Raw genomic sequence first — 19,289 nt, 5'->3', positions numbered from 1 at the left:
AAAATATGATCAGTTGTATCTTTTCATCCTAGATCTTTGTGGCTTGCTGTAGCCAAGCAGACTATTTTTTCTTGGATTTCTAAGGTTATTTCCTTTTGTTACACTTTGGCATGGCAAGAACCCTCCTTTTTCTCATTCTACTAGAGCTGTGGCTTCTTCTGCTGCTTTTTTCAAAGACTTTGATACCAATTCTATTCTTGAAGCAGCTACCTGGACTTCTGTGCATACCTTTACAAAGCACACGTTGGATGGTATCTCTAGAGCTAGGACTGGTTTTGCTAGTTCAGTTCTTAATTTTTTTTATGGGGTTCTTCTGCCCCTTCCTCCTCCCTAGTTTCCTCTTGAGCTTTGGCAATCTTCCATATAGTTAATAATACCACAGCAGTGAATGTAAGGATGTAGTACAGTTGTGTAAATCTTACTATAATGGTAGATGTCCTTGCCTTCACTGCTGCTGTAATTCAATCCCCCCTCCATCCCCCTAGTTCTTTACTTTCCTGGATGTACAAGTTACCTCTTAGGTTCCTTGGACTAGTGTTCCTCCAGGTGCAATCAGTTCTGTTTTTGGTAAGCCTGAATGTCACCTTTATGCCCTACATTACTGCAGAGTGTGTATGGTGATGTTCAGCATACCTTTTAAATTCAGAAGTCTTTGTGATACTGGCCGGCTGTTGTGCTTCCATGGCAGGGAATCCCATATCGTTAAAAATACTGCAACAGTAAAGGCAAGGGCATCTACCATTATGGTAAGATTTTACATAACTATACGTTTTTATATAAATATCTGAGCTGTCTATCCAAATCTAAGGTGTGAAGAACCTTCCCACTGGCAGACTGAGTAGTAAAAAAGGAAGGAAGGTGAACAGACTGATTAAGGGACAATTCATTGAGCACCTTGGGCATAAAAGAAGGATTAGTATGAAGAGACACCCTGTCTCTGTGGAAAACTAAGAAAGGAGGAATAGCCATGACAGTCTGAAGTTCAGACATTCCAAGTGACAGACAAAAGAACAGTCTCCCAAGTACAATGTTGTAAGGAAGCTGAAGAAGTAGGCTCAAAAAGTTGCCCAAGTCAATTTTTCATGTACAAATCTGAGGTCCCAGGAAGGTGGAATAGGCTTCCTGGGAGGCCTGATATGAAAGATACCTTTAAGAAACTGCTTGACCTCAAAGCTAGAGGCCAGACAAGCAGAAACTGCTGACAGGTGAGCTTTAACAGAAAAATGCACCAATTCAGCATGGAGTAGAACACACAAATAAGAGACAGCAAGAGGAAACTCAACAGAGAAGGAATCCTGATGGTGAGAGAGGCACCAGACAGAAAATTGCTTCCATTTGGACATATGTCCTGGTACTGGGTTTCCTGGCCTCCTGCAGAACCCGAAAACGTCCTCAGAAAAGAAAGGCCTGAAAGGGATCAAACTCTGTCACCCACAGTGTCAGCTGAAGAGTGGACAAGTGAGGTTAGATAACAGATCCCTTGTCTTGTGTGAAAAGAACCACCCAGTGAGGTAACTTGTCATGATTGCCCCTGTCCGAGTGAGAAAGAAGGGGGAACCAATGCTGTCTGGACCAAAATGGAGTCACTAGCAAGATTTTGGGCGAGTCCTGTCTGATCTTGTGCAAGACTCATGGTAAAAGAAGAAGGGGAGGGAAGGCAAACATCCCTTTCCAAGCCAGAGGACTTGGGACTTTGGAACAGAATACAGGAAGTTGCCTCTTCAGAGTGGAGGCAAAAGGATCTGCCTGAGGGAATACTCCACTAATGGACAATGTCCAGGAACACATCTCTGTGAAGCATCTATTCATGAGCTTGTGTGTTGGACCTATTCAAGGAGTCTGCCACTAAATTGTGCTCCAAGGGAATATAAACTGCCTGAAGAGTCACTTGATATTGGATAGCTTGATCCCAGACCCGTAGAGCTAGTTTGCAAAGAAGATAGGACCTTGTGCCTCCTTCCTTGTTGACATACCACATTGCTGTGCTATTGTCTGTGAAAACTTTGAGGGGGCCCAGGATGAGAGGGGGAATGAAAGGCCTGAAGTGCAAGAAGCAGAGCCCTCATTTCCTTTATACTGATGTGGTTTGACCTTTGATGAGGAAGCCAGAAACCCTGAACCTTGAGGAGGCTGCAAGAGACACCCCACCCCATCTGAGTCATCTGTAAAGAGCTTCTGAGATGGAACTAGAACTTGAAAAAGAAACCCGTTGGTTGCGTGAAAGTTGATGAATCCACCACTGAAGCTAGAGCTTGAGACAAGGAAGGTACTGGGAAATACAGGAGGAGGCAAAGTTGAAACCACAGTGATTTGAGGTATCACTGAAGCATATTTACATGGAGCCTTCTGAGAGGGAGGATGGGAATGGTGGAAGTTATGAACCAGAGAACTCTGAGAAATTCCCTGACTGTGCCAGATGTCAGAGGAAGAAAGGAATGGAAAAAGGCAATTAGAGAGACAGCCTTTGGAGCACGCAGAGATGACAGCATGGGAACTGTCTGACGTTTGCAGATGAAGAAAATACAAGCCTGGGAAGGCATCAAACCTTACTTTTGGAAGTTTGTGGTGAGTCCCAGATTCCGTAACAGGGAAGTAATAAACTTGAGATCTCAAAGGAGAGTGCTGGGTGAAGAAGCTTACATAAGCAGATGGTCCAGATAGGAAAAGATCTGAATTTCTCAAATCCTGTAAAAGGTAATGGCAGGTTTTTGATGAATACCCTTTGAGCATTAGACAGTCCAAAGGGCAAAGCAGAGGAATGAACATGCAAGGAAGAGATAATGAAACAATTTCCTAAAGAGGGGATGGATGGGGATGTGAAGGTAAATATCCTTGAGGTCCAGAGATACCAGAAGGACCTGGAGTACAAGAGGAACTGCAAAGATAACAATCAAAAGGACGGGATCCTGAGGAAGGCATTCAGCTGAAAAAGATCCAGAACTGGTCTCCTTATGCCCTCCTTTTGTGGGACCAAAACCATTCCGAAATAAAATCTCTTCCCTATCTGGGCAAGGGGCATGGCTTGAATGGTGCTCGAGCCAAAACAGAGTGAAGAACCTCTGGGAAATGAGGGAGCCATTGCTGAGGAGGTTGAGGAATGCCTGAAAAGGGAGGAAGAGGCTTCCAAATCACAAAATATCTCTAACAGATAATGGACAGAACCCACAAGTCTGAAATGACTCATAGCCAGTTTGGAAGAGACAAGGAAATATGGAGGGACAAGGGAACCTGGCTGAGGGAAGGAGGAAAAAAACTGTAAAATAGAACCAGGCTTGTCCTGGAAAATAGATTTCTGGATGGGAGGAGTCTGAGTAGATTTAGCAGGAGGCACACACCTAAAAACCCTTCTTGCCCTAGGTAGGATGGCAAGATTGCCTATGAACAAAGGCAGATTTAGAGGGATAATCCCACTGAAATTTTGAAATACGAGAAATAAAAATGTTTAAGCTCCTAGAAGGCTTTGCTCCTTGTCCTGGAGCAACTTGAAAAGGTAAGCAGCAGCAGATCAAAAAGTTTCTTTATTATCTAAAGGAGTATCCAAAAGTTTGGACTTAATGTCTGAAAATGAAGCCAGGAATAATGTCTCAGAACTCTAAACTAAAGGCAGCAGCCCTGGAAGAGGCATCTGCTGTAGCACAGCTGCATTTGATCGTGTGGCAGGCAACTTAAGTACAGCCCAGTAGGGAAAGGGCCAAAGCCTTCCCCTCAGAATCAGGAAGGTCAGAAACTGCCTTAGAAACCTGATGACAGCCAAAACATACATGTTTATAGGAGTCTGGTAGTTGATTGCCCTAAAGGATAAAGTGGCAGCAGTGTAAACTTTCTTGCCTAGCCTTTCTATAGCCCTACTATCCTTATCAGAAGGCAACAGCTTTGAAACTGGATGGCTTATCAGAGGAGACTAACTGCAGAAGGGTCAACAGAAGGGCACTTATAAAGAAATGTGCACTGCTCAGGCACTTTATAGAATCCATCTGGCTTCTCAGGTGCAGAAGTCTGAGAGTCAGGGCCTACAGATGCTGTCAAGAGGGTATCCAGAAGGACAGCGGAACAGAAGACGGTTTGGGAGACTTCATCTGTAGGAGCTTATAATATCTTTTTTTGACTTTCTGAGTCTTGAGAACAATCCCACTTAAAATAATACATTATACAGCCAATCATCCCCAAAGGAGAGCTCTTCCAAAAGTGAATCTGGACTTATGGAATACTCCTCCTCTAGTCAGTAGTCCAATGAGGAAGGGATTTGGGAAGAATAAGCCAAGGATTCTTCCCTGAAGTCCAGATCTACATCTGAGAAATCCAATTCCCTAGGCCTCTTGAATGCAGTGAAAGAACAGGAAGGAGCAGAAATAGAGACCCACTGAGGGGGTTTCAAGGCCATCAAAACATTAAATAAATCTTGAGTGAAATCCTTAGAAGGAAATGTGCTTTGTTTTTTGTTTCTTTTTCTACTGGAAATCCCCTTAAAACACCCTCAGAGGGTCAGACTACTAATGAAGTTACTCTATAATGGCTGTAGGAATCTTTTCTCTTACTAAGATCTGAATAACCCCCCTCAGTCCTTTGAATATAATCAGCAGAGGTTTCCCTTAATGTCAAGTACAGACATATGAAAAGCCAGATTCCTGCCAACCTCAGACAGAGTCACATCAGAAGAATCCAAAGCAACCACTGGACGGTCCTCCAAGCTTTCACCAGTCTCTCTCGAGAGAGATATCCTGGGGAGGCTGGACAGCCACCGGGTCAGACCCAGCTTCTTCTTGGCAGATAGCTGGCCCTTGAGATGGGAGGACTCCACCATAGCACCCTGATCCAACAACTTAAGATGTTTGTTCTCCAGATATATAGACAAGTAGGAGAGACAACAATGGAGGGTCTTAGGCACAAATGCCTGGCAAAGAAAGCACTGCATATCATGGGAAGCAGACAAGCAAAAGAGATACTCGATATGATGGTCTTTATAGGGAATCTGCCTCCAACACTGAAATTTTCCTTTTCTGGATGATATTAACACAACAACCACAAGAAGAAGAAAGAGGAGGAAACCCCAAAGGGGCATTTATATGAAAACATGGCTTGGTAATAAACACAGCAGAAGGGCATTCAGACTGATGTTCAGCAATGGAGTTCAGACTGACAGCTAGGAAGTTATGAATGTGCGCATCTGTACCTTTATGCCCTACACCTTGCGTGGGGATAATACATTTGACATTCAATGCCTATAAGAACTAAAGGCTTTTGTATACTGGCCAGATGTTGGGCTATCCTTGGCAGGAGATCTCTTAGGTAAAGAATACTACAACAGTGATATGGAAGGACATCAGTAGTGTCACTGGCATGAGCACTGAAGTGATCAGTATTGACTCAGCTAATGTCTGGTTTCTTAGCATCAAGTATATTACCGTCATTCTTAGCACCAATGCAATGGCATACACCATCGGGATGGCCCCCTCTAGACTGGTATTAAAAGTGACTAGTTATCCAGTGGCTAATTCCAGTCAAAAGGAATATAGTGCGCGTGCGCACACACACACACAGGCATCTAAGGGACAGGGGATGCAATGGGAGTGGGGTGAATGGCCAAAAAGTAACCCCCCCCTCGTGCTAAGCAACAGAACAGGCAGATGACAGGACACCAGACCTCTTTCCAGAGCCCTCAGCATGGCCCTTGCCTGCCATAACAGATAGACGAAATGTCAGAATAAAGGGCAGATATGGGTGAAGCTGGCCTAAATATTTTTACATAACAGGAGAAAACACCCATTGTCAGAAGGCTCTATCATCACAGCTTGAAGTTTAACAGTGTGATAACATGTCTGTTACTTTAAGTGTTATCAGCGTCATAGGTTCCGTTATAGCTAATTCAGAACAGGAAAGATTTATCCATCCACTGAACAAGGAGGAAGAGGAAAATGTCTTCTTTAATGTTGGTAAAGAAATGGATGAGGAAGACGCTTCATATTCAGTGTAGGAAAATCAGTACGGTTGCCCAAGGTTTCTCTTTCCCTTCTCTTAAATTCAAGTTCAGTGCTTGCTATCCATGATCACGCTAGCCATCTCCCAAACTTATGCTTGTTGTCTGTACTCACTCTTAACCACCCCCTGAAATCATATTCAATGTTTATTAGCTAGTGGTGTCACCCCAACCTCCAAAATTTATAGTTGTTCATTGTTATATCCGGAATTCACTGTTAGTGGGACCAGTCATCTCCTGCATTCATGTTCAGTATCTTTTGTCCAGGAATACCCTCCCCCAGCTCCCATGTTCATCTTCAGTGCTCATTGTCCCAGGCCACTCTCTCCAATACCAGAGTTCAAGTTCAGTGCTCATCTTTTAAGCTCATCCTTTAATGGGGGCTACACTGATTAGTGTTGGAGCTTTGTGACCCCATGATCTTGGGTTTGTTCCTAATCTTAAATTACTGTCTCTGTACCTTTCATGTTTTACCCTCTTGTTCATACGAGTTTGTTCCAAGTACACTGGTTTCTTTTCGGTTGCCAAGGGCTTACTATTTGAATGTTTTTTCAGGTTCCTTATTAAAATAAAATTTGCATTGCCCTTAATGTTGGGTCATAACTCAAAGTGTCTAAATTTCAGTCCACTACATAAACTTTTGCACAAAAGTCAATCATGTTAAAAGTGGCAGTACACGGTTTGGCATTTTGTAGGTAAATATTTTTGGTGGTTAAGCACAAAAGGGTAGCGCAATAAAAATTACTTATATGCAATGTAAGTAAACATTTCTTACATTTGTAAAAATAAGAGTGGTTATTTTTAATTGTCGCACTTCTATGAGATACAACTTAATATACATGCATACAGTGCAATATTTATATATCAAAGAAATAAAAGTTTCCTGGTTACACGCTAAAAGCACGCTTGCTTTATAAATTGGTAATGTAACAAATAAATTATTGAAGCAAGCGGTGATCGAGAGAGAGAATTACTGCTCGTTCAAAAAATGCTCGAAGTAGTCCAAATAACGCATATACCAAGTTTATTATTTAAAATAACAGACGATGAGCGCTTTCACTAGCTTGTAGCTTCTTCAGATCATTGACACAAAACATAAAATCCATGCGCCTTATATAGTTAGTAACACCAATTGGAATCAGTAAATTAATTTTCACAGAAATGCTACTCTAATAATTGAACCTTAAATAAATAAATAAATAAACATTACATCTAATATTATAATAATGTAGTGCATACAAAACAGCAACAACTACGTCGTGTATTATACAGGGTGTAGACCACATTCATTAAAAGCAGAGCTCAGGAATAACTTATAACGCTTAGGTAAATAGCAGCATCAAATATAGTTAGAAATCATAAACATAACAACATCTAAAATGTTGAAATCAACATAAATAATAGTTATTAAACTAAGTTAGGTGACTGATGATATATAGATATATCTAGATTCATACATCCATAAAGTACAGTTTTGTACCTACCATAAATGTAGATGTTCGAAGATCCACATTGCTGCAGTCATAACCTGTGGGTAGTCCGCTGTCCTCGGTCGGCCCGAATACCAAAGTATTAGGCTGGCGTCGGTCATGGGCGCTCAGATCTGACGTCAGTGCGTCATGGTATTAAAGCGCATGACCGACGTCATATCCTCAGTCTTTTCTTGCCCCAGATGTCAGAAGGCCCTAAAAAGAAAGGCCACAGCACAAAATAGAAAAACCTCCAAAACCCATGTACAAACAACATCTATAACCCAAACCATACAACCACTCCAAACTACAGAGGAGAAGGAGGGAGGGTAAATTGGACTGCAGCAATGTGGATCTTCGAACATCTACATTTATGGTAGGTACAAAACTGTACTATGTTCTTCATCTCACATTGCTGCAGTCATAACCTGTGGGTAGAATCCCAAAGCAAAGGTAAAGGGAGGTTGGCAAAATCATAAAGCATTGGGAGCTGCTAATATGCCCTGTAAGACTGCAGTGGCAAATCCAGCCCTAGATTTGGAATAAAGAGGGAGATGGTAATGTTTAGAAAAAGTGTGCACTGAACTCCAAGTAGCTGCTTCCAAAATATCTTTAGTAGCTACACCCCTTAAAAAGCAGTAGAAGTGGCAGTAGCCCTAGTGGAATGAGGTCTGATTCCAGCGGAATCTCCTTACCATGATGAGAATAACAAAAGGCAATACAATGGCCAATCCACTTAGAAATAGTTTGTTTTGAAACAGGTTTCCCCTGAGAGCCCAAAGCAAAAGAGACAAATAACTGTTGAGACTGTCTGAACCTTTTAGTCCTGCTCAAATAATAACGCAACTGCCTGTGAATATCCAAAGTGTGCAAAATTTTCTCCCCTTTATTTTGGGGATCAGCATAAAAAGTAGGCAAATGAATAGATTGGTTCAAGGCCACATTTGAAACCACTTTAGGCATAAAAGTAGGGTTAGTACGCAGAGATACCCTATCCTTATGAAAAATCAGAAAGGGTTCAACTGCCATTAGAGCCTGTAATTCAGATACCCTTCTAGCAGACGTAATGGCCAACAAAAAAGCAGTCTTCCAAGACAAAAACTTTAACTCAGACGTAGCTGCAGGTTCAAAAGGAGGTAAAGTAAGTTTTCCAACACAAAATTGAGATCCCAGGAAGGAGTAGGAGCTCTACGCGCGGGTCTTATGTTCTTTGCCCCTCTAAGGAATTGCTTAAACAAAGGATGAGAGAATAAAGGTGGGTCACAGTCATAGTGAGCAGAAATGGCTGCAGCATGAACTTTTACAGAGGAGAAGGACAAACCCTTGTCTAATAATTCTGTAAGATATTGAAGAGAAACACTCAAATCAGGCCTGGAAACATCAAAGCTCTTTGCTTTGCTCCAAATAAAAAATCTCCTCCATTTATCAGCATAAACTTTCCTTGTACTAGGCCTTCTGGCCTCCAAAATAACATTCAAAACTTGTTGAGGAAGCTACGACCCTCCAGGTTCTAGAACAGAATATGCCATGCTGTTAGATGCAGGGACTGAATCCTGACATTGAGGAAATGATTGCTCGCCTGAGACAAAAGGTGTGGAATTGAAGGCAAAGGCCAAGGAGGCTCCCGTACTAAACTCCTCAGCAGAGGGTACCAGTGCCGTCGAGGCCAATCTGGAGCTATTAGAATCATGGAGGGCTTGTCTTGTCTGACCTTCAAGAGCACCTTGGGAAGGAGAGGCAGAGGAGGAAAGGCATAGACGTGAAGATTGCTCCAACTGAATGATACAGCATCCACTTTCCAAGCTGTTGGATGAAACATCTTCGTGCAAAACTTTGGCAACTGGAAATTTAGTGGAGAAGCGAACAGATCTATGTCTGGAGTCCCCCATATCACTGTCAACTGTCGAAATACATGAGGATCCAACTTCCACTCATGGGGATCCACCATCTGTCTGCTCAAAACATCTGCTAAGGAGTTCTGTGCTCCTGGCAGAAACCTTGCCTGAAGAGTGAGGTGCAAACTGAGAGCAGTCTCCCACAAAATCATAGCTTGCCTGCAAAGAGGGTACGAATGGGTTCCCCCTTGCTTGTTGATGTACCACATGACAGTTGTGTTGTCTGTTTGAATCAACACTTGCCCCGGGTGAAGTAAATCCCTGAAAGCCATCAATGCAAATTGGACTGCTAACATCTCCTTCAAGTTGATATGTAAATATTGAAGTCTGGCAGGCCACGTGTCTTGAACCCATTTTCCATTGAGGTGTGCTCCCCAAGCCTTGTCCGAGGCATCTGTCGTTAAGATCTGACTCGCCTCTGGTCAGGCCACAGAGAGTCCCTTGTTTAGGTGACATTCCTGAGCCCACCACAAAAATTCCTTTTGAATGCAAGGTATTATTTGAATGACAGTGTCCAGATCGTGGCAGTGTTGTGTACACACATTTATGAGATACCATTGTAGCTTCCTCAGATGCAGTTTGGCATTGGGAAGCACCAGAATACAAGATGCCATGAACCCCAAGGCTTGAAGGACTGTCCTTGCAGTCAGCCTGGACTGTAGAGACAATTGTTGGAAGTAAAGTGCAAGGTTCCTTTGCTTGTTCAGGGTCAAAAAAGCCATCTGGGAAGCTGTATTCAGTCTCACACCCAGAAAGCACATTTCCTGAGAGGGTACTAGACTGGACTTTGTTTCGTTCACAGAATACCCTAGGCACCTTAACACTGCCATAACATACTGCAGATGGTGAAGAAGCTTGTTTTTGTCTTGAGCAAGAATCAGGCAATCGTCCAAATAAGGATAAATTTGTATTCCTCTTAACCTTAAGAAGGCTATCACCGGAGCCAGAACATTTGTGAACACCCTGGGCGCAGTAGATAAGCCAAAGGGCAATATAGAGAATTGATAATGTAAAGTCCCAGCCTGAAAATGCAGGAATTTCCTGCAACTGGGCCTGATAGGAACATGAAGATAAGCCTCTTTGAGATCCAGAGTTACCATCCAGTGATCTTTGCCCAACAGAGGCAGAAGTTGTTGCAACGTCAACATTTTGAATTTTGGAATGTCCAGGTATGTGTTGAGGATAGATAAATCCAAAATTGGCCTCCAAGTGTTTCCTTTCTTTGGTACAAGAAACAGGCGAGAATAAAATCCTAGGCCCACTTCTGACAGAGGGACCTGCTGTATAGCCCCCATTTAAAGAAGTAAAGAAATCTGTTTGTGAGCCTCTAACCTTTGCTGAGGAGGAACGTCTGGCATGCCCTTGAAAGGGGGCAATGTGTGGAAATAAAACTTGTAGCCTCGGTCTATAATGTCCAACACCCATTTGTCCTGGGTGACTAAAAGCCAGTTTTGCTTGAAGAGTGCCAACTTTCCTCCCAAAGGAGCTGCCAGACAGGCGGGATCTGGCAGCTGAAGATGCAGATCATTGGGCCTGTTTACGAAAGGACTGGCCCCTGCCCTCACCTGTAGATTGTGCAGGGGAACTCCACGTTCTAGGCCTGAAAGAACCCTGAGCTCTGCCCCTACCACGCCTAGATCTGCCCCTAGACTGCGAATCAGAAGAAGGATAAGCCCATCCCTTAGTAGGCCAATTCCTGCTAAACTTAGGGGGCTGCACCTGCAAAAAATCTTTAACTGTCTGCATAGATTTAGCCTTGTCTTCCATTTTCTTTAAGACAGACTCCACAGGAGAACCAAACAAAACTTCAGACTGTAAAGGAGCATCCAAAATTCTAGCTTTAACATGCTCTGACAAATTCTGATCCTTAAGCCAGGCGTGCCTGCGAATAACTGATCCAGTGGCAGCCACCCTGGAAGAAGCCTGTAAAGCATCGAAACCACACTGCAAAGAATGCTTACCCACCTGATCAGAGGCATGAACCAAATCCTGTAATTCCTTACACTCTATGCCCTCTGCCAAAGCATCTACCTTAGATTTTAACTGAGTAATGAGAAAATTCTGGTACTTCAACATATGAAACTGGCAATTCAAAGCCCTCATTGCTAGAGTGGAAGAGGTGTACACTTTCTTACCCCACCTGTCCAAAGCTCTAGAATCTTTATCCATAGGAACTGGATTCTTTACAACAGAAGCCCTGACACCCTTGGGTCCCTGGCTAATAGTTTCTGGGTCAGCCCTTGGGCTCTTATACAGATATTTATGAGCCTCAGGTACTCTGTAATACCTATCTGGTTTAACTGGCGCAGGAGGCAAAGAGTCTGGATTAAGGGAAGCCTCCAAGAAAACATCCTGAACAACATCCAAAACAGGAGATATAGCTAAGGGCCGATGTTGTGGTAAAAACAAAAATTCCCTAAGTCTCTTTCGGGAGTCTGAGAAATCCTGACCTTCCCATTTAAAATGCTCCCTCATAGAATGCAGGGTTTCTGAAAAAGAAAAATCCTCTGGAGGAGAAGCAGAAGGAGTGGAATCCTCTGCGTCTGAATCAGAATAAGGAGGAAAATCCTGAGTGTCTTCAGCCGAAGACTCTGAGTAATCTGAAGCCTGTTCCAAACTTTCCACCTCTGGCTCCACCCTAGGCCTCTTATCTGGAGGGGGCATAGAACCCCTGATTAAGGAAATTAAATCTTCTGCCATTTTAAGCATGTGTTTTTTAGGCACAGAACCTGCAGAACTAGGACTGACACCTGAGGAAGACAAACCAGGCCTGCCCTTAGAAGGTACCTTAGAGACAGAAGGAGAAGGCCTAACCACCTTAGGCAAAGAAGGGAGTACAGCAACCTGAGAGGCCCCCTCAGCCTGACCTGACTCCTGAGAGACCACATCCTGCAAAATTAACGTCTCCCCCTGAGACTCAGCTGAAACCTCGGCTGGATCTACAGATTCCACCATAGTTTCTAAAGAACCGGCGTCCGGAACGGACGACTCATCCTGCTTGGACCTTAACGATTTTTCCTTGCGCTTCTTAGCGGTAGCGGGCGTCGGAGGATCCGACGGCATACTGTAATTACACCGCTTACCGAAGACAAGCCTAGCGCAATCTAACCTACGTTTAATGGTGCGCTTATTAAACCTAGCACAAAAGCGACACCCGACTACGTCGTGCTCAGGCCCCAAACAAGGAATACAGAGAGAGTGATAATCCCTATGCGGTATCTGTTTCCCACAAGAAATACAATTATTCACTTTTTCTGACATCCGGAATTAACTGAGGCAAGAAAAAACAAAAATATTCCCCAACGGGGTACTTAGCCCAACTTGGTTTCGGTCTGAAACTCAGAATACGAAAATTTCAGAACGCCGAACGGCACTTGCAAACGCTGCTTCTGCTTCAGACCATGCGGCAAAAAAAGACTGAGGATATGACGTCGGTCATGCGCTTTAATACCATGACGCACTGACGTCAGATCTGAGCGCCTATGACCGACGCCAGCCTAATACTTTGGTATTCGGGCCGACCGAGGACAGCGGACTACCCACAGGTTATGACTGCAGCAATGTGAGATGAAGAACATCAAATATATCTGTATGTGTACTGTAGCTTCTTCAGATCATTGACACAAAACATAAAATCCATGCGCCTTATATAGTTCGTAACACCAATTGGAATCAGTTAATTAATTTTAATTAATGTTGAAATCAACATAAATAATAGTTATGATGCAAACAAACTCTCAGCACACATTCAAGTTTAGAGTTCTAGAGAAAATTAATGTGAATGTAAGAGGAGGAGATATAATGAATCATACAGAAGACAGAGAGAGTAGATGGATTATTATGTTGAGGGCTGATAAAGGTCACGGACTAAATGAGAGAGCATCCATTAGACCTCATTTAAAGAAACGAAGGCACATTAAATTTTAATATATAATTATAATACAGTTAGCTATTATATTATAATATGTACCCCCATTTTTTATACAAATACACATATATATATATATATATATATATATATATTTTATTTACGTACATAGACCATAGTACACACATTTTTTAACATATAGTGTTTTAAATCCATACATGCAGATAGATGAATTGATTTTATATGTTTATGTATTTATTTATTTATACATATTTATTTATTCATTTATTTATATATATTTATATTTATGATAAATACATACATTTTTATTTACATATTCATATATATATATTTTTACACATTTTTATCATACTTATACATACTACATGATTTTTTATATGTTTATTTAAGTGAAAATTAATCATAATCATAACAATTATAATAAATTATAATAAATATTTTAATTATATGTGTACACATACAGATATATTTGTTATGGATGTATGAATCTAGATATATCTATATATCATCAGTCACCTAACTTAGTTTAATAACTATTATTTATGTTGATTTCAACATTTTAGATGTTGTTATGTTTATGATTCCTAACTATATTTGATGCTGCTATTTACCTAAGCGTTATAAGTTATTCCTGAGCTCTGCTTTTAATGAATGTGGTCTACACCCTGTATAATACATGACGTAGTTGTTGCTGTTTTGTATGCACTACATTATTATAATATTAGATGTAATGTTTATTTATTTATTTATTTAAGGTTCAATTATTAGAGTAGCATTTCTGTGAAAATTAATTAACTGATTCCAATTGGTGTTACTAACTATATAAGGCGCATGGATTTTATGTTTTGTGTCAATGATCTGAAGAAGCTACAAGCTAGTGAAAGCGCTCATCGTCTGTTATTTTAAATAATAAACTTGGTATATGCGTTATTTGGACTACTTCGAGCATTTTTTGAACGAACAGTAATTCTCTCTCTCGATCACCGCTTGCTTCAATAATTTATTTGTTGCAATATTTATATACATGCATACAGTGCAATATTTAATTTTGGGAAGAAAGTATGAATACTACACAAAAACAAGGCATTCAAATATACTAAACTATACCACAAGCCACAATTTTCACTGTTAATTGGGGGTGGGGGGTTGCAAAAAATCTACATACTGCAAAGCTGCATGTAAAATATGTAAATAGCAATTTTATATGGAGTTGTTTGGCTGTCACACTGGCTCATGGCTCATCCTAGAACAGTTAGTCTTGCATTTGAAACAGCAGCAGCATTTATGAGATCAAATCTGCATGTAAACGGTTAAGACACCTCAATATTTATTCATACTATTATAACACATAACACTTTTAAGTGCACACTTCATTAAGCCATGCATTTGTTTCACTGAATATTTCTCAATTTTTCCTACTCTGTGGTTTATGGCCAATATTTATGTTATTCATTTCGATTTAAACTTTTAATATTTCTCCTGTTTTCTTTCTCATTTTTTGTCACATTTGGAATGGATATTTTGACATTTGTTACAAATTAATCTAGAAAATGAGCAAACTGGCAGCACTAATTTCAATTTTTGTTTAATAAAACCCATTCAGCCAATGGATAAAACACACTAGCACAAGTAACAGCACTGTATTACTTAGAGAAAGTCATATCTCCTTGGTGCTACTAGAAATGTATTCTGCCTCTCTCTCCTTCCTATCATTACTGTGGCAGAAGATTTTTTAAGTTTTATTGGATTTTCAATTTGTAAAACAACACAACAATATTTAACAGTCAGAGCTTTGTGGACATAAATAAAAAAATCAACTAAACCTCACACACAAAAGAAAAAACTATTTACAGGCAGTGCTAAGGCAGATGACTAACAAGCTATACATTACATTAAATCTAAAATGCAGTTATTTTTGCTTGTCAAGCAGATCTGTAAGTTTTGTCCATGCACTGCAGCAAGAGGTAATCCTGGTTGTTCTTGACTTAACAGTAATGATTTCCATTTGACAGACTTCAGTTGTAACATTTATGAATTCTTTGAAAGAGGGTGTAGATAAGTTCTTCCAATTCTGAGTTATAACCTTTCTCACTACAGATAGTATAAACCACAAAATGCAATATTTCATTTTCTAACACATATAGGAATAGGAGTATTAAAAAAGGATTAGTGATTTAAATAAAATATATTTATCTCCAAAAAAATCCTGTAAAGAGAATAATATTATTCCAATAAGGTGTTAAGACAGTACTCTCAAAAAACGTGCTGCCAGTCTGCTTTCAGTTCTTGTTTACATCCCCAACAAAACGTGTTTCTGCTTGAACATTAATTCAATTTTATGTGGTGTGAAGAAAGATCTATGCAAAAATTTCCAAGTAAAGAGAGTCCATCTTAGTGATGAAGCTGTAGGCTTAGTAGATATTAAAATTAATTTATCATCTTCTTTACTCTGAGGTCTATTATTAATTTGGGTAAAATAATTCCAGTAATTGTCATTGTAACTTTTTGTTTCTCTCCTCACAACTCTATATAATTTAGATAAGAGTCCCTTGTCCCAATGTGTTCTGTTGCATTAAGAATGTTAGATATTCAATTAGTTTTGGGATCTGATCTCTTATCCTTGGTTGCAGTAACTTAATTTCCCCTTCTACACGTTGTCTGCAGGATTGTACATCTAGCCACGTCTTTATCTAAATTATATACGTTCTTAATATAATCAACAGAATATAGCTTTTCATCTTTCATTAACTGAAACAAATATAGCAGATTTTTCTGTTTAAATGTGATCATTGTTTCTAATTTTGAAGTGGAGATGTTATTTTTGGTATATGCCATAGGAAATATAATGAAGATCATGCTTTATATGCCAGGTTTCTATATATAAATTTTTTAAAAAAGTGTTCAAAATAGAAGAAATGAAATCGGAGTCACTTGTAGACTGTTAATTAGTATGATATAATTATTAAAACATCTATTATGTTTAGAATATATGAAAATATTTTCTAATAACTCTTTCCACCTAGCTAAGTGTTATTAATCCAAAGATGTACTGTTTTCATAAGTGATGACAATTAATATAATTCTAGATCTAGATGCCCTATCCTTCCTGCTGCCCAGTCTCTCAATATGATGGTTTAAAACAATTCTTGGTTTATTGGGATACCAGAGAAATCTCAAAATTAAAGTGCTAAATTCTTTAATACTACTTTTTGTGGGAGCTAATGTTGGTAATTGTATATTATACAACGACCCCCCATTAATATTCAAAAACGTGCACGCTGATTGATCAGCATGCACGTTGCAAATCAGTTATAGTAATGGAAAAAAGGTCCGGTCGCCCGGACTTTTTCCATTACTATAACTTTTTTTTAAGCAACGAGAACGCAAGATCTCCGTTGCTTCATACTGTCTCGCTATGTTAAATGAGTTTAACATAGCGAGACAGCTTTAAAAAAGCAACAGAGATTCTCATTTACTTTTTTTAAAGCGGTCTTGCTATGTCAAACTCCTTTATCATAGCAAGACAGTTTGTAAAAAGCCACGGAGATCTTGCTTTCTCCGTTGCTTTTTTCAAAACTGTCTCGCTATGTTAAATGGGTTTAACATAGCGAGACAGCTTTAAAAAAGCAATGGAGATTCTCCATTGCTTTTTTAAAGCTGTCTCACTATGTTAAACCCATTTAACATAGCAAAACAGTTTGTAAAAAGCAACGGAGATCTTGCTTTCTCCGTTGCTTTTGCCCACAGCTCTGATGTACTGTGTAAGCATATGCATGCGCAGTACATCAGAACTGCTGCAGAATACCAGACAGCTGCGGAAGGGCAGCAAGGAGGCATTATACAATGCCATTATTTAAGAAAAGTAATTATTTTTTTTCTTAAATAATGTCATTGTATAATAGCAATAACCCACTTCTGGGTGTGGGTAATGCTGGATTTACCGACGGTTGGCTTTGTTTGGCCACTTGGGCTTCACCCTCATGACCAAACCACACCAACCGTGGGTAAATCCAGCATTGCCCACACCCAGGCATGGGTTATTGCTATAATATATAAGATTTTTGGTAAGATAATTTTGATTATAGATCACCTCTCTTCCATCGTGAAGAAAATGTTATTCCATTTGTCTATTAGCTTCTTTATATTGTTTATACTGTTAGTATAATTATAATTTATTATATCTTTAATGTTGTTATAATTATTTCTAAATAATTAATTTTCTTCTCTTTGACAATATATTTAATGAATTTATTTTTGCTTCTATTCTTATTTGTATTTATAGGTAGGATTTTTTTTTGCCATTGTTAAATGTTAAACCAGATTTTCTTTGAAATACACCCACTGCTAAGAAAACTGCAGATAGAGAATTATCGTCATTTAGTGTCAGTAGAATGTCATCAGCAAACAGTTCAATTTTAGAGTTTAAATTTTCAGTTATGTTAATACCTTTTATACTATATTTGATCCTAGAAAATTAGCAAATGGTTCTATAATTAGGATAAGTTCCTTTCAAAATCTGTATAGAATTAGAAGTAAAAGTACGTATCTGAACTTATGCAAAACAATCTAGCATTCGACAAAAGAAAATGCTTGTGTTTAAAAGGCTGGTGTGATATTAAACATTACAGCCTAATGTTTAACCTGCTACCAAAATCTAGAATACCTACCATCTACAGACTTGCAGTATTCTTAGACCAAGAAAAAACCTTAAACTCCTCAAAGTGGGAATACTTACAAAATTGTTAAAAAATTATGCATTTGCATAAACAAAACTAGTGCACTAAACCACAACATTAGAGCTGGACTAGTAGGACCATCCTCATCAATCTGCAGGCCTTTTGTCACTTTACTAGGCTACTACTAAGCCCCTCCCCTTTTATCTACAAAAATTTGCAAACTAGATTCTTCTGTACATATTTGCTATGCAGTGCTAAGGTAGATGAGTAACAAAATGCATACTGCTCCATGATATAGAAGGATGGAGCCCTAACTACAACCAAGATGACCAGAGATCGATTAGTAATTTGGGCAATGAAGGAGATAGGGAGGAAGGGGTAAGAAACAGTTGCTTTGCCAGCTCACCCATTCCATAATGGGCTAACAACTAAGATTAAGAAACCTCCTGCAAACCACATCATCCATAAGGTATGGGGGAAATAGGATCAATATGCTAACAAGGATGGACCTGCACATCCAGATCTAACATTATGTTAAGCAGAAAACTAGTCATTGGAGGCCCATTTTTGTCATCAGCCAATGAAGCACCAAGCTTATCCCAAGGGCAGTCACCTTAATGGAAACATACCCCTATAAACTGTGTCCCTGAAGGAAAGCTGAGTTCTATAGGTCACACCAGACTTGCAGTGTGCCATGAAAGCATTCAGTGAAGTCCATATAGGTCTTTCACAAATATCAATAGATGCATTTTGGAAAAATGCTTCAGCAGCAAACCAATGCCATTAATGAGCGACTTCAACACAAGGGTTTAGTGCATTTCAGTCAACCATCTGGATAGGTGATTTCATAAACTTTGGAACCCAGTTTCTTACTAGAAAAGGATAAAAGCAGCTATCCTTGCTTAAAGAATTAGCTCTGGTCACAGACAGGCACACAATTCAACACCTATCCATCTATGTTAGAATAACAAGCAAAAAAACAATGGCAGACTAGCAGACTGTTTAAGGATTGTTGCAGTGGCTGCTTCAGACATAAATGACAGGTTACTTCACAAAAACACACATTCTTGTCTAAGATCAAGTATGGAGGATTAATATACAATTGCTTGCAATTCAGAAACACTTCTAGCTGAAGTAATATCTCTAGAAATAACTTTTCAATGAAACATTTTAATTCTGCCAAAGCAGAAGTTGGTCAAAAGGGAGAAGAGCAATTTCTGTAAAACAAAGTATAATCCATTAGTGGAACAGGACAACAGACAGTAAAACAGACAGAATGCACATCTAAAAAATGCTGTACATACATTCTTTTTCACCCTCCCACCAAAGATAGAAGGTTATTGGCCAATGGCCTAACCACGTTCAGGCAATTGAAGCATTCATTCC

At 39.7% G+C, this 19,289-nt stretch overlaps 1 protein-coding gene across 1 annotated transcript in view; it reads right to left on the bottom strand.

The window, feature by feature from the left end:
* The window catches only part of CEP72 (centrosomal protein 72), a 1,336,989-nt gene that overhangs the window by 1,170,100 nt on the left and 147,600 nt on the right, over positions 1-19,289 (bottom strand). The window lies entirely within an intron of this gene.

Source organism: Protopterus annectens, chromosome 3.part0, assembly GCF_019279795.1.
Source record: "Protopterus annectens isolate FY-2018-M chromosome 3.part0, PAN1.0, whole genome shotgun sequence".
Taxonomy (NCBI): Eukaryota; Metazoa; Chordata; order Ceratodontiformes; family Protopteridae; genus Protopterus; species Protopterus annectens.
This window is presented reverse-complemented; position numbering and strand designations above follow the sequence as displayed.